Source organism: Salmo salar, chromosome 07 (genome assembly GCF_965601325.2).
Source record: "Salmo salar chromosome 07, fSalSal1, whole genome shotgun sequence".
Lineage (NCBI taxonomy): Eukaryota > Metazoa > Chordata > Actinopteri > Salmoniformes > Salmonidae > Salmo > Salmo salar.
Window position 1 is genome coordinate 68,837,736 of NC_138297.1, and position 17,629 is coordinate 68,855,364.

Below are 17,629 nucleotides of genomic sequence, written 5' to 3' on the forward strand. Positions count from 1 at the left end.
GAGAGTTATTAACATGATAATAATGGTCCTAACTATAGACTGATGTTCACTCAGCTGGAACACTATGCTGTGAAAGTGGGAGCGTTATTAACATGATAAAGCAACAACGATCCTGCAAAGTACACTTCCACAATTACATCCAATCTGTCTTTGGTGAAAAACGGGTCTGAAAAGGTCACCAAGCCCAGATATAACCTTCCATGGTGAAGAACTGGTCTGAACCTGTTACCAAGCCCTGCTAGAACCTTCCATGGTAAAGAACTGGTCTGAAATTGTTACCAAGCCCAGCTATATTCTTTCATGGTAAAGAACTGGTCTGAACCTGTTACCAACCCCAGCTATATTCTTCCATGGTAAAGAACTGGACTGAAACTGTTACCAAGCCCTGATATTACCTTCCATGGTGAAGAACTGGTCTGAAACTGTTACCAAGCCCAGCTATAACCTTCCATGGTGAAGAACTGGTCTGAAACTGTTACCAAGCCCAGATATAACCTTCCATGATAAAGAACTGGTCTGAACCTGTTACCAAGCCCAGCTATAACCTTCCATGGTAAAGAACCTGTCTGAACCTGTTACCAAGCCCAGCTATATTCTTCCATGGTAAAGAACTGGTCTGAACCTGTTACCAAGCCCAGCTATAACCTTCCATGGTGAAGAACTGGTCTGAAACTGTTACCAAGCCCAGCTATAACCTTCCATGGTGAAGAACTGGTCTGAAACTGTTACCAAGCCCAGATATAACCTTCCATGGTAAAGAACTGGTCTGAACCTGTTACCAAGCCCAGCTATATCCTTCCATGGTAAAGAACTGGTCTGAACCTGTTACCAAGCCCAGCTATATTCTTCCATGGTAAAGAACTGGTCTGAACCTGTTACCAAGCCCTGCTAGAACCTTCCATGGTGAAGAACTGGTCTGAACCTGTTACCAAGCCCTGCTAGAACCTTCCATGGTAAAGAACTGGTCTGAAATTGTTACCAAGCCCAGCTATATTCTTTCATGGTAAAGAACTGGTCTGAACCTGTTACCAACCCCAGCTATATTCTTCCATGGTAAAGAACTGGACTGAAACTGTTACCAAGCCCTGATATTACCTTCCATGGTGAAGACCTGGTCTGAAACTGTTACCAAGCCCAGCTATAACCTTCCATGGTGAAGAACTGGTCTGAAACTGTTACCAAGCCCAGATATAACCTTCCATGGTAAAGAACTGGTCTGAACCTGTTACCAAGCCCAGCTATAACCTTCCATGGTAAAGAACTGGTCTGAACCTGTTACCAAGCCCAGCTATAACCTTCCATGGTAAAGAACTGGTCTGAACCTGTTACCAAGCCCAGCTATATCCTTCCATGGTAAAGAACTGGTCTGAACCTGTTACCAAGCCCAGCTATATTCTTCCATGGTAAAGAACTGGTCTGAACCTGTTACCAACCCCAGCTATAATCTTCCATGGTAAAGAACTGGTCTGAAACTGTTACCAAGCCCAGATATAACCTTCCATGGTGAAGAACTGGTCTGAACCTGTTACCAAGCCCAGATATAACCTTCCATGGTGAAGAACTGGTCTGAACCTGTTACCAAGCCCAGATATAACCTTCCATGGTAAAGAACTGGTCTGAAACTGTTACCAAGCCCAGCTATAACCTTCCAAGTTAAAGAACTGGTCTGAACCTGTTACCAAGCCCAGATATAACCTTCCATGGTAAAGAACTGGTCTGAACCTGTTACCAAGCCCTGCTAGAACCTTCCATGGTGAAGAACTGGTCTGAAACTGTTACCAAGCCCTGCTAGAACCTTCCATGGTAAAGAACTGGTCTGAAACCGTTCCCAAGCCCAGATATAACCTTCCATGGTAAAGAACTGGTCTGAACCTGTTACCAAGCCCAGATATAATCTTCCATGGTAAAGAACTGGACTGAACCTGTTACCAACCCCAGCTATAATCTTCCATGGTAAAGAACTGGTCTGAACCTGTTACCAAGCCCAGATATAATCTTCCATGGTAAAGAACTGGTCTGAACCTGTTACCAAGCCCAGCTAGAACCTTCCATGGTAAAGAACTGGTCTGAACCTGTTACCAAGCCCAGATATAATCTTCCATGGTGAAGAACTGGTCTGAACCTGTTACCAAGCCCAGATATAACCTTCCATGGTAAAGAACTGGTCTGAAACTGTTACCAAGCCCAGCTATAACCTTCCAAGTTAAAGAACTGGTCTGAACCTGTTACCAAGCCCAGATATAACCTTCCATGGTAAAGAACTGGTCTGAACCTGTTACCAAGCCCTGCTAGAACCTTCAATGGTGAAGAACTGGTCTGAAACTGTTACCAAGCCCTGCTAGAACCTTCCATGGTAAAGAACTGGTCTGAAACCGTTCCCAAGCCCAGATATAACCTTCCATGGTAAAGAACTGGTCTGAACCTGTTACCAAGCCCAGCTATAATCTTCCATGGTAAAGAACTGGTCTGAACCTGTTACCAAGCCCAGATATAATCTTCCATGGTAAAGAACTGGTCTGAACCTGTTACCAAGCCCAGCTATATTCTTCCATGGTAAAGAACTGGTCTGAACCTTTTACCAAGCCCAGCTATAACCTTCCATGGTAAAGAACTGGTCTGAACCTGTTACCAAGCCCTGCTATAACCTTCCATCTCTCCCTGTAGGCTGACCGACAGGCCCAACACATTAGTAGTAATCAATACCCAACACCACAGAAAGATGGAGGGATGTGTGTGATGGATGGAGAGATCAATACAACAGGAGGGGAAAAGAGTGAACTTTAATCTTGATTCTTTTCTTTTCTTTCTTGTTGTTGTTTCTTTTCAGTTGGGGGAAGGAGGGAGGGATGGAGGGATGGAGGGAGGGAGTGTGAGGCTGAGGAAAGGGGTGACATGTGTTCAGAAAGCAATCTTCTCCATGCCAGTAAGGTGGCTGGGCCCAGGTGGCTGGGCCCGGGTGGCTGGGCCCGGGTGGCTGGGCCCGGGTGGGGTAGGTAGGTAGGGTGAGTTGGGATGACGGTTGAAGGAGCTAGCTAACTCCATCCCCCTGATGTTAACTGTAGCGTCAATATGAGTTATTTCATCTGTATTCTCCCTCACCTTTCTGAGTTAGATTAATACAGACATATTCTTTCTCCTGTACGCTCTGTGGCTAAATAACTCTCTCTCTCAATAAATGAATGTGTGTCCAAATATTGATCCGTCACATTTGTCACACCACGTGTCAGTCCCCATGGCTCTGAGTATTAGTTTCAATCAGAAGGAAGTGTGGCTCTATTTCAACTTGCTGAACCATTTACTAGTTAGAGGAAGTCTCTGTGTCTGGCTTCTACTTCATATTGTCTGAGTTACAGTGATGACGAGGGATTCCTCTGTTCTGTTCTGCACAATACAAAATGCCCTAATGTAACCTATGGAATCTGAATGTTCTTTTCAACTCTATTCACCTTTCTAAACTGGTTGTTACATACACATTTTAAAAGAGAGATACTGTAGTGTAAAAAACAGGCTACATGTCTGCATGTGTGTAATTGTTTGGTGTGGTAAATACAGCTCATTAAGTGCATGGCAGCACCACCAGTCTATACTTTAGCAGAGGGGAAGCTATGTTGCCCTTGTTCAGTTCTGCCAGGTAGGGCTAGGAAGCATGAAGGGCAGTGGGAGGAGGATTTGGTTATTATGTGAAATATAAAAATATGAAATATAACCACAGCTCAGAGGCATAGTGATGATAAGAGGAAGGAACTGAGTCCCAACAAGGTACCCTATTCTCTATGGGCCCTATGGTCAAAAGTAGTGCACTACATGGGGAATAGGGAGCCATTTGGGACGTAGCCCTGATTCCTTCCCATGCGTTATCTGGTAACCTGTCCAAGCCTGACCCTGCACCACTGCATCACTGCATCAGCGTAGCGCTACACAACACAAAGCCCGGGACTCATCCATTTGGGGGAGTAAGGTTGGCCGGTCAACGGCCGGTGATTGATAACGTCCATTATTGATGATGTCGTTTTAATATGGCGGAGACGGAAGAGATGGAGTCAGCAGAGTAGTAAAGGGGTTTGTGGGTAAAGCTGCAGGGTGTAAGAGACGGAGTGAACCCCTGGAAATAGAGGGAGAGAAGAAACATGACGTGTCTGGACCTACAGGACAGTGGAGTGGGGTGGAGTGGTGCAGGGTGTAAGGGGTGAGGGGGTTTAGGGGTGGAGGAGTGCAGGGTGTAAGGGGTGAGGGGGTTTAGGGGTGGAGGGGTGCAGGGTGTAAGGGGTGAGGGGGTTTAGGGGTGGAGGGGTGCAGGGTGTAAGGGGTGAGGGGGTTTAGGGGTGGAGCGGGTGAGGGGGTGGTGGGGTGGGGTGGTGGGTGGAGGGCTGGGGTGCTATAACCTTCCATGCTAAAGAACTGGTCTGAAACTGTCTCCAAGCCCAGCTATAGTCTTCAATGGTAAAGTGGGTGGAGGGGGCGGTGTGGAGGGGTGGTGGGGTGTGGTGGTGGGTAGAATGGGCGGTGTGGAGGGGTGGTGGGTGGAGGGGAGGGGTGGTGTTGTGGGGTGGTGTGGTGGGTGGAGGGCTGGGTGGAGGGGAGGGGTGGGGTGGTGTGGTGGGGTGGTGGTTGGGGTGGTGGGTGGAGGGCTGGGTGGGGGGAGAGGTGGGGTGGTTTGTGGGAGTTCTTCATAATGGACTATTTCCCTCCAGTAAGTCAACTGGTGCATTGAACTCAACAGCAGAGATCAGAGGACCTCAGTGCTTGTGAGGTCAATCTGACATTTTTCTACATGGACTTTTGCCCTTAAAGAGGGTCAACTTTAACGAACCATCGAGGTCAGAACGTCAAGTAGCTGAATCACTTGGCATTCCAAAAGGCTATCTAATGTCTAGTTAAATAAAGGTTAAAACATTTTTATTTTAAAGAATGGATACTCACGGTCAGCTAAACCACTATATACTTCTACTTAAGCGTCCATTTTTATTGAACTGTTGACCTGACATTTACACTACGTTGGCTACATTACATAGTGACATGTTGAGAGTCTTCTCCTCTCCTCCATCCTAAACACTACTGCTGAGAGTCTTCTCCTCCCCTCCATCCTAAACACTACTGCTGAGAGTTCTCTCCTCTCCTCCATCCTAAACACTGGAGCTACTGCTGAGAGTCTTCTCCTCTCCTCCATCCTAAACACTGGAGCTACTGCTGAGAGTCCTCTCCTCTCCTCCATCCTAAACACTACTGCTGAGAGTCTTCTCCTCTCCTCCATCCTAAACACTACTGCTGAGAGTCCTCTCCTCTCCTCCATCCTAAACACTGGAGCTACTGCTGAGAGTCTTCTCCTCTCCTCCATCCTAAACACTACTGCTGAGAGTCCTCTCCTCTCCTCCATCCTAAACACTACTGCTGAGAGTCTTCTCCTCTTCTCCATCCTAAACACTGGAGCTACTGCTGAGAGTCTTCTCCTCTCCTCCATCCTAAACACTACTGCTGAGGGTCCTCTCCTCTCCTCCATCCTAAACACTGGAGCTACTGCTGAGAGTCCTCTCCTCTCCTCCATCCTAAACACTGGACCTACTGCTGAGAGTCTTCTCCTCTCCTCCATCCTAAACACTACTGCTGAGAGTCCTCTCCTCTCCTCCATCCTAAACACTGGAGCTACTGCTGAGAGTCTTCTCCTCTCCTCCATCCTAAACACTACTGCTGAGAGTCTTCTCCTCTCCTCCATCCTAAACACTACTGCTGAGAGTCTTCTCCTCTCCTCCATCCTAAACACTGGAGTTACTGCTAAGAGTCCTCTCCTCTCCTCCATCCTAAACACTACTGCTGAGAGTCTTCTCCTCCCTTCCATCCTAAACACTACTGCTGAGAGTCTTCTCCTCCCCTCCATCCTAAACACTACTGCTGAGAGTCTTCTCCTCCCCTCCATCCTAAACACTACTGCTGAGAGTCCTCTCCTCTCCTCCATCCTAAACACTGGAGCTACTGCTGAGAGTCTTCTCCTCTCCTCCATCCTAAACACTACTGCTGAGAGTCTTCTCCTCTCCTCCATCCTAAACACTACTGCTGAGAGTCTTCTCCTCTCCTCCATCCTAAACACTGGAGTTACTGCTAAGAGTCCTCTCCTCTCCTCCATCCTAAACACTACTGCTGAGAGTCTTCTCCTCCCTTCCATCCTAAACACTACTGCTGAGAGTCTTCTCCTCCCCTCCATCCTAAACACTACTGCTGAGAGTCTTCTCCTCCCCTCCATCCTAAACACTACTGCTGAGAGTCCTCTCCTCCCCTCCATCCTAAACACTACTGCTGAGATTCTTCTCCTTTCCTCCATCCGAAACGCTGGGGCGACTTCAATCAAACAAAACTGAATACCATGAACACAATGAATCCATTTTAAACTTTCACCTCAAAATGTCCTTAGACCAGGTCACTCTGAAACTCTACGTAACCAAATCGTCAGTCATATTTAGGACTTGCAAAGGAAAATACCCTGATATTTACAGTAAGCGTATTTCACAAGACAAAGAGGAGTGAGGTTCATCGTACAGGGATTTGATTATGGCTTTAAGGAATTACTGATTCTTAGCTTTCATAGCAATGTGACAGAGCCAACTTTTCCTTCCTTCCCCCCATATTAGAATTATAATGTTGTCTTCTAATGCTTCCTTTATCTATTGCTGTGTCTTCTAATGCTTCCTTTATCTAATGCTGTCTTCTAATGCTTCCTTTATCTAATGCTGTGTCTTCTAATGCTTCCTTTATCTAATGCTGTGTCTTCTAATGCTTCCTTTATCTAATGCTGTGTCTTCTAATGCTTCCTTTATCTAATGCTGTCTTCTAATGCTTCCTTTATCTAATGCTGTGTCTTCTAATGCTTCCTTTATCTAATGCTGTGTCTTCTAATGCTTCCTTTATCTAATGCTGTCTTCTAATGCTTCCTTTATCTAATGCTGTGTCTTCTAATGCTTCCTTTATCTAATGCTGTCTTCTAATGCTTCCTTTATCTAATGCTGTGTCTTCTAATGCTTCCTTTATCTAATGCTGTGTCTTCTAATGCTTCCTTTATCTAATGCTGTCTTCTAATGCTTCCTTTATCTAATGCTGTGTCTTCTAATGCTTCCTTTATCTAATGCTGTGTCTTCTAATGCTTCCTTTATCTAATGCTGTGTCTTCTAATGCTTCCTTTATCTAATGCTGTGTCTTCTAATGCTTCCTTTATCTAATGCTGTCTTCTAATGCTTCCTTTATCTAATGCTGTGTCTTCTAATGCTTCCTTTATCTAATGCTGTGTCTTCTAATGCTTCCTTTATCTAATGCTGTCTTCTAATGCCTCCTTTATCTAATGCTGTGTCTTCTAATGCTTCCTTTATCTAATGCTGTGTCTTCTAATGCTTACTTTATCTAATGCTGTGTCTTCTAATGCTTCCTTTATCAAATGCTGTGTCTTCTAATGCTTCCTTTATCTAATGCTGTGTCTTCTAATGCTTCCTTTATCTAATGCTGTCTTCTAATGCTTCCTTTATCTAATGCTGTGTCATCTAATGCTTCCTTTATCTAATGCTGTCTTCTAATGCCTCCTTTATCTAATGCTGTGTCTTCTAATGCTTCCTTTATCTAATGCTGTGTCATCTAATGCTTCCTTTATCTAATGCTGTGTCTTCTAATGCTTCCTTTATCTAATGCTGTGTCTTCTAATGCTTCTTTTATCTAATGCTGTGTCTTCTAATGCTTCCTTTATCTAATGCTGTGTCTTCTAATGCTTCCTTTATCTAATGCTGTGTCTTCTAATGCTTCCTTTATCTTATGCTGTGTCTTCTAATGCTTCCTTTATCTAATGCTGTGTCTTCTAATGCTTCCTTTATCTAATGCTGTGTCTTCTAATGCTTCCTTTATCTAATGCTGTCTTCTAATGCTTCCTTTATCTAATGCTGTCTTCTAATGCTTCCTTTATCTAATGCTGTCTTCTAATGCTTCCTTTATCTAATGCTGTGTTTTCTAATGCTTCCTTTATCTAATGCTGTGTTTTCTAATGCTTCCTTTATCTTATGCTGTGTCTTCTAATGCTTCCTTTATCTAATGCTGTGTTTTCTAATGCTTCCTTTATCTAATGCTGTGTTTTCTAATGCTTCCTTTATCTTATGCTGTGTCATCTAATGCTTCCTTTATCTAATGCTGTGTCTTCCAATGCTTCCTTCATCTAATGTGATGTGAACAAAATCTTTAAACAGGTCAACATTCACAAAGCCACTGGGCCAGATGGATCACCAGGACGTGAACTCAAAGCATGCGCAGGACCAACTGTCAAGTGTCTTCACTGACACTTTCAACCTCTCCCTGACCTAGTCTGTAATACCTACATGTTTCAAGCAGACCACCATAGTCCCTTTGCCCAAGGAAGCAAAAGTAATCTGCCTAAAGGATTACCGCCCCGTAGCACTCACGTCAGTAGCCATGAAGTGCTTTGAAAGGCTGGTCATGGCTCACATCAACAGCATCCACCCTAGACCCACTCCAATTCGCATACCGCCCCAACAGATTCACAGATGACGCAATCGCACTCCACACTGCCCTATCCCACCTAGACAAAAGGAACACCTACGTGAGAATGCTGTTCATTGACTACAGCTCAGCGTTCAACACCATAGTGCCCAAAAAGCTCATCACTAAGCTAAGGACCCTGGGACTAAACACCTCCCTCTGCAACTGGATCCTGGACTTCCTGATGGGCCGCCCCCAGGCGGTAAGAGCAGGCAACAATATGTCTGCCAAGCTGATCCTTAACACTGGGGCCCTTCAGGGGTGTGTACTTAGTCCCCTTCTGTACTCCCTGTTCACCCACAACTGCGTGGCCAAACACGACTCCAACAGCATCATTAAATTTGCTGACGACACAACAGTGGTAGGCCTGATCACCGACAATGACGAGACGGCCTATAGGTAGGAGGTTAGAGACCTGGCAGTGTGGTGCCAGGACAACAACCTCTCCCTCAATGTGAGCAAGACAAAGGAGCTGATCGTGGACTACAGGAAAAAGGCGGGCCAAACAGGCCCCCATTAACATCGACGGGGTTGTAGTGGAGCGGTTCGAAAGTTTCAAGTTCCTTGGTGTCCACATCACCAACGAACTATCATGGTCCAAACACACCAAGACAGTCGTTAAGAGGGCACAACAAAACCTTTTCCCCTACAGGAGACTGGAAAGATTTAGTATGGGCCCCCAGATCCTCAAAAGGTTCTACAGCTGCACCATCAAGAGCATCCTGACCGGTTGCATCACCGCCTGGTATGGCAACTGCTCGGCATCTGACCGCAAGGCGCTACAGAGGGTAGTGCGAACGGCCCAGTACCACATTGGGGCCAAGCTTCCTGCCATCCAGGACCTATATAATAGGCGGTGTCTGAGGAAAGCCCATAAAATTGTCAGAGACTCCAGTCACCCAAGTTATAGACTGTTTTCTCTGCTACCGCACAGCAAGCGGTACCGGAGGGCCAAGTCTAGGACCAAAAGGCTCCTCAACAGCTTTTACCCCCAAGCCATTAGACTGCTGAACAATTCATAAAAATCGCCACCGGACAATTTACATTTAATTTACATTTAATTTCAGTCATTTAGCAGACGCTCTTATCCAGAGCGACTTACAGTAGTGAATGCATACATTTCATACATTTCCCCCCCCCCCCCCCCCCCGTACTTTCCCCGTACATTGACCCCCCCCCCCCCCCCGGTACACTGTTGCTACTCGCTGTTTGTTTGTTACCTATGCATAGTCACTTCGCCCCCACCAACATGTACAGATTACCTCAACTAGCCTGTACCCCTGCACACTGACTCGGTACCGGTACCCCTGTATATGGCCTCGTTATTGTTATTCTTATTGTGTTACTTTTTATTATTACTTTTTATTTTAGTCTACTTGGTAAATATTTTCTTCTTCTTGAACTGCACTGTTGGTTAAGGGGCTTGTTAGTCAGCATTTCACGGTAAAGTCTACACTTGTTGTATTCGGCGCATGTGGCAAATAAAGTTTTGATTTGATTCTAATGCTTCCTTTATCTTATGCTGTGTCTTCCTGGTATTGTGGGGATCTGGCACCTTTGTTGGGTGTTGCCAGGACTTCCTAGTAGTCAGCTGGATTTCTGTATCTCAGCTATTTACCCTGGACTGACTCCTTAACTCCATGATCCTTCCTTATCCTTTTTAACAATCACCTAATTACCTCATTTACACCTTGTTAACATCATTCACAGTGTTTAGTCTAATGACGCAAACTGTCCTCAGATATCTTTCCTGCGGACATTTGCGGATATTATCTCTGCATTGCATAGTCCAAAGGTTCAGTGATGGTGTAAGTCTAATGTTTTATGTTTTATTACACAAAGCAGAAGGTAAAGGGGTCCAGGTGTCAATGTCACCGTCAATGTGCATTATCTAATGTCAAAGTTTACCCCATTACGGTTCCGGTCTCTGTCTCTCCTTCTCTCTCGCTCTCTCTACAGCACTTAAAGTTGCTGGTTGAGGAGCTCCAGGTAAAAGGAGAGGAGAAAGTCCAGGCCATGAAGGAATCCTTCAAAACGCTCAATGAGGTCTGTGCCTCAACAGTCTCATACTTGACTATCAGTCAAACAATACAGTCTTATTATTAGAAGTGTTACAGTTATTTTTACAATCTCTTTACACACATTAAAAAGTGGGACTTCAAGCACGTTCAGTGAAACCATTAACTGCAAGCACATGATCTGCTTTACACTCAGTTTGCAAAACACTTAAACACACTTCTCTACATTAGACACATCATTCAAAAGTGACAGGTCTTGTGTTTCGTTTTGGAAAACACTGCCGTTCAAAACACCACACTCATTTACCCATTACCTGCTGTACACCCAGTGCTCACATGGAAAAACACTTCTAGATCATTTCTTCAGTTAGCAATCAGAGCTTCAGTCTATAAATAGGCTTCATGTTGTCTTTCTTGGTTTGGACAACAATGGAGGCCGATTTTGGAGAGTTTTTGTTTTGTCTGTTATTCTTCATCCTTAAATCTGGATGAAAATACAATATTTTGAGAAAAAATACATTTTTATTTCTCCCCCTTGCATTTCTGTTTAAAGTGTAAATATATACTGAATATGTATACATACTGTATATATTTGTGCACATACACGTAGGTGTGAGTGCTATGACAAACTGCCGTGGACTCCACTGAACACTGAACATGCAAGACACGAGATAGTAGTGTTTTCCATTTGTCACATCCGTGTGTAGTTTGGCGTGTATACGAGATAATCATTTGATGGTTTGGGTGTAGAGTTTTGATGCAGAAACCCCATTTTGAGAAGAGTTAAAATACTTTTGAATGAAGTGTTTTGGTTTTGCAAGAGATGTGTTTTGGTTTTTGCATGTTGTGTGTTTTGGGGGTTTTGTGTGTAGAGTCTAGAGAAAAGGATCCATAGTTTCAGAAGTCATGTGTCACCAACTGTCAAAAACTGTAATTCCTGGCACCCTTCTGGTTCTGCTGGCTCAATGTCTAATTGTGTGTGTGTGTGTGTGTGTGTGTGTGTGTGTGTGTGTGTGTGTGTGTGTGTGTGTGTGTGTGTGTGTGTGTGTGTGTGTGTGTGTGTGTGTGTACAAATGTCCATTCATTCACAGTATCTCCCTGTACATTATCCTTCATAAACATCATCCTCAAAACCAACATCCCACTTTCCACAGGAGTATTATTAACAGCTCTGATTTGTTGAAGAAAGCCCAGGTCAAATCCCAGTTCTATTACCAGCCATGAATAGTTCCTAACTAGTGGCTGCAGCATCTTACGGAGGATCTCAATGAGGAGACTGTAGAGGAGCCCGGGGCTGGCTGTCACTGTTTACTATCATGTGTTTCCCGGCACCAGTGTATCTTACAGATCTGTTCAACATCAGGGCAAAGACCAAGGTCTTGGGTTGAAACAGGAACCCTTTTTATCCTCGTATCTCAATCCAACATGGAGTTATGAGCCATCAAACACAATCTGACTATTTGTGACATCACAGCCTTATACCAGCCCAATCACAGCCCTATACCAGCCACATCACAGCCTTATACCAGCCCCCTCACAGTCCTATACCAGCCCCATCACAGTCCTATACCAGCCCCATCACAGTCCTATACCAGCCCCATCACAGCTCTATACCAGCCCCATCACAGTCCTATACCAGCCCCATGGTGGGGTTGACTCTATCACAGTCCTATACCAGCCCCATGGTGGGGTTGACTCCAACACAGTTCTATACCAGCCCCATGGTGGGGTTGACTCCAACACAGTTCTATACCAGCCCCATGGTGGTGTTGACTCTATCACAGTCCTATACCAGCCCCATGGTGGGGTTGACTCTATCACAGTCCTATACCAGCCCCATGGTGGGGTTGACTCCAACACAGTTCTATACCAGCCCCATGGTGGGGTTGACTCCATCACAGCCCTATACCAGCCCCATGGTGGTGTTGACTCTATCACAGGCCTATACCAGCCCCATGGTGGGGTTGACTCCATCACAGCCCTATACCAGCCCCATGGTGGGGTTGACTCCATCACAGCCCTATACCAGTCCCATGGTGGGGTTGACTCCATCACAGTCCTATACCAGCCCCATGGTGGGGTTGACTCCATCACAGCCCTCTACCAGCCCCATGGTGGGGTTGACTCCATCACAGCCCTATACCAGCCCCATGGTGGTGTTGACTCCATCACAGCCCTCTACCAGCCCCATGTTTGGGTTGACTCTATCACAGTCCTATACCAGCCCCATGGTGGGGTTGACTCTATCACAGTCCTATACCAGCCCCATGGTGGGGTTGACTCCATCACAGTCCTATACCAGCCCCATGGTGGGGTTGACTCCATCACAGCCCTCTACCAGCCCCATGGTGGGGTTGACTCCATCACAGTCCTATACCAGCCCCATGGTGGGGTTGACTCTATCACAGCCCTCTACCAGCCCTATGGTGGGGTTGACTCCATCACAGTCCTATACCAGCCCCATGGTGGGGTTGACTCCATCACAGCCCTCTTACCAGCCCCATGGTGGGGTTGACTCCATCACAGCCCTATACCAGCCCCATGGTGGGGTTGACTCTATCACAGCCCTCTACCAGCCCCATGGTGGGGTTGACTCCATCACAGCCCTATACCAGCCCCATGGTGGGGTTGACGCTATCACAGCCCTCTACCAGCCCCATGGTGGGTTGACTCCATCACAGTCCTATACCAGCCCCATGGTGGGGTTGACTCCATCACAGCCCTATACCAGCCCCATGGTGGGGTTGACTCCATCACAGCCCTATACCAGCCCCATGGTGGGGTTGACTCTATCACAGCCCTCTACCAGCCCCATGGTGGGGTTGACTCTATCACAGCCCTCTACCAGCCCCATGGTGGGGTTGACTCTATCACAGTCCTATACCAGCCCCATGGTGGGGTTGACTCTATCACAGCCCTATACCAGCCCCATGGTGGGGTTGACTCCATCACAGCCCTCTACCAGCCCTATGGTGGTGTTGACTCCATCACAGCCCTCTACCAGCCCCATGGTGGGGTTGACTCCATCACAGTCCTATACCAGCCCCATGGTGGGGTTGACCCTATCACAGTCCTATACCAGCCCCATGGTGGGGTTGACTCCATCACAGCCCTCTACCAGCCCCATGGTGGGGTTGACTCCATCACAGTCCTATACCAGCCCCATGGTGGGGTTGACTCTATCACAGTCCTATACCAGCCCCATGGTGGGGTTGACTCCATCACAGCCCTATACAAGCCCTTAAAGTGTTCTACTTGGAACCAAAAGGGTTCTACTTGGACCCAAAAGTGTTCTACTTGGAACCAAATGGGTTCTACCTGGAACCAAAAGGGTTCTACCTTCTTCCTTTTTTCTAAGAGTGTACCATGTCACAAATTATACCATTCAATTGAATGTTCCAGTTGTGGTATAGCTGAAAATATTTAGCACAACAGGAGGAGCATCTGTCACCAGTCTAGAATGGTGAAAACAGAATGAAATGAAATCAACGTCAGAGAGAGGTACCACCTTATCGGACTGTTGCTGTGCATCATCATGACTGCTGGAGCTAAACTCTCCTATTCCTGTAGGTCTTCTCAGGGCTGCTAGCTAAACGTCTCATTCAGCAGCTCTATTAGCGCACGCTTTAAACCTGACTCCCTTCACGTTTCTGGATGAACCCTGCTTCCCCAAAATGACCCTTCATTTAGGAGAGATTAACCGCTTTCTAACTGCACTTCTGTCAACGCCAATTAGACGTGCCAAGGTTAAGTCCTGCGGAACCCCACTTGTCCAAATAAGCTTCTTTACCACTTGGAATGTTACATAGTACCGTTCTGACATTGTATAAGGATACCATTCTACATGTTACATAGTACCGGCCTGACATTGTATAAGGATACCATTCTACATGTTACATAGTACCGTTCTGACATTGTATAAGGATACCATTCTACATGTTACATAGTACCGTTCTGACATTGTATAAGGATACCATTCTACATGTTACATAGTACCGTTCTGACATTGTATAAGGATACCATTCTACATGTTACATAGTACCGTTCTGACATTGTATAAGGATACCATTCTACATGTTACATAGTACCGTTCTGACATCTGTATAAGGATACCATTCTACATGTTACATAGTACCGTTCTGACATTGTATAAGGATACCATTCTACATGTTACATAGTACCGTTCTGACATTGTATAAGGATACCATTCTACATGTTACATAGTACCGTTCTGACATTGTATAAGGATACCATTCTACATGTTACATAGTACCGCGCGGGCCTCTCTGACGACCGCTGCTGTATAAGGATACCATTCTACATGTTACATAGTACCGTTCTGACATTGTATAAGGATACCATTCTACATGTTACATAGTACCGTTCTGACATTGTATAAGGATACCATTCTACATGTTACATAGTACCGTTCTGACATTGTATAAGGATACCATTCTACATGTTACATAGTACCGTTCTGACATTGTATAAGGATACCATTCTACTGTTACATAGTACCGCTGACATTGTATAAGGATACCATTCTCATGTTACATAGTACCGTTCTGACATTGTATAAGGATACCATTCTACATGTTACATAGTACCGTTCTGACATTGTATAAGGATACCATTCTACATGTTACATAGTACCGTTCTGACATTGTATAAGGATACCATTCTACATGTTACATAGTACCGGCCTGACATTGTATAAGGATACCATTCTACATGTTACATAGTACCGTTCTGACATTGTATAAGGATACCATTCTACATGTTACATAGTACCGGCCTGACATTGTATAAGGATACCATTCTACATGTTACATAGTACCGTTCTGACATTGTATAAGGATACCATTCTACATGTTACATAGTACCGTTCTGACATTGTATAAGGATACCATTCTACATGTTACATAGTACCGTTCTGACATTGTATAAGGATACCATTCTACATGTTACATAGTACCGTTCTGACATTGTATAAGGATACCATTCTACAGTGTTACATAGTACCGTTCTGACATTGTATAAGGATACCATTCTACATGTTACATAGTACCGTTCTGACATTGTATAAGGATACCATTCTACATGTTACATAGTACCGTTCTGACATTGTATAAGGATACCATTCTACATGTTACATAGTACCGTTCTGACATTGTATAAGGATACCATTCTACGTGTTACATAGTACCGGCCTGACATTGTATAAGGATACCATTCTACATGTTACATAGTACCGTTCTGACATTGTATAAGGATACCATTCTACATGTTACATAGTACCGTTCTGACATTGTATAAGGATACCATTCTACATGTTACATAGTACCGTTCTGACATTGTATAAGGATACCATTCTACATGTTACATAGTACCGTTCTGACATTGTATAAGGATACCATTCTACATGTTACATAGTACCGTTCTGACATTGTATAAGGATACCATTCTACATGTTACATAGTACCGTTCTGACATTGTATAAGGATACCATTCTACATGTTACATAGTACCGTTCTGACATTGTATAAGGATACCATTCTACATGTTACATAGTACCGTTCTGACATTGTATAAGGATACCATTCTACAGTGTTACATAGTACCGTTGCCTGACATTGTATAAGGATACCATTCTACATGTTACATAGTACCGTTCTGACATTGTATAAGGATACCATTCTACATGTTACATAGTACCGTTCTGACATTGTATAAGGATACCATTCTACATGTTACATAGTACCGTTCTGACATTGTATAAGGATACCATTCTACATGTTACATAGTACCGTTCTGACATTGTATAAGGATACCATTCTACGTGTTACATAGTACCGGCCTGACATTGTATAAGGATACCATTCTACATGTTACATAGTACCGGCCTGACATTGTATAAGGATACCATTCTACATGTTACATAGTACCGTTCTGACATTGTATAAGGATACCATTCTACATGTTACATAGTACCGGCCTGACATTGTCATTAGTCATTTGATGGGACTTGCGAAGCTAAAGTCCAGACTAAATCTTGGTCATACTTATTATTATTATTATTATTCTGCACACTGCTCCTGTTGAAGCTAGAAACGCCGTTCAAACGTTAAAACAAGGCATCTGGTCTGGGTTGAGTTTTTTACATTGAACTTGTTGATGTCTTCTTCAGGTTCCGTTCTCCATCCACTTTAATGGGATCTCCTTAACATTCTAAAGCTCCCTATTGTGACATCACAACCTCTGACACATTTGACCACATGACCAACAAGTTGGACAAAAACAGACGGTGTGACGTCTTGACCTGCGTCTCGGCTTTTCAAATCTGGAACCGGAAACAGAAATAGCTTGTACAGATCTAAACGATACAGCTGTTTTAGTAACCACATCAAGTCATTTAGCTAACTTCCCTCTCACTGCTGAATTAACTGCCGTGGAACTTTTCAGAACTTTCAAATGATAACGATAGGGGGAGCACATTCAACATTGGGACTTTTGAGACTAATCAGCTACCTTGACCACTTTTCCCAACGATGCATCGTAGACAACAACTTAAAGAGTATGTGACCTTGGTCTACTTCTCTGATATTCAAATCTGAAATCAGAACAGCAATAAGTACTACCAGTCACTCCCCCCCCCCAACAAAAAAACTATAAAAAAAGAAAAACAATTTTAAAAAAAATGCCTGTAAAGAGTTAAAGCAAGTCCAACAAATATTTCTTCATGGAAAATGACCATACAGTTATTCATAATGTTGTAATTGTATGGATATGAGGTATTTGATTTGATTTTGTATTGTCAATCTGAGTGATTGCGTGATGGTGATTGTGTTTTTTTGAAGGTTAGATATTTAACACTCACTGACCTTGTCCCAATGCCATTCAACTGACAAGTCTGGGCCTCAGTTACAGTAGCATTCCATTTTATATTACTTTTAACCTCCTCTGCCACCAATGCCCTTTCAAACAAGATTATGGCCTCTGAAATCCTCCTTAATTAGTCGTTTGTGGTAATTAACGGTAATTAAGTAAAGACAGTCCAGTCCATACCATCACACACCCTGCCCTAATTCCTC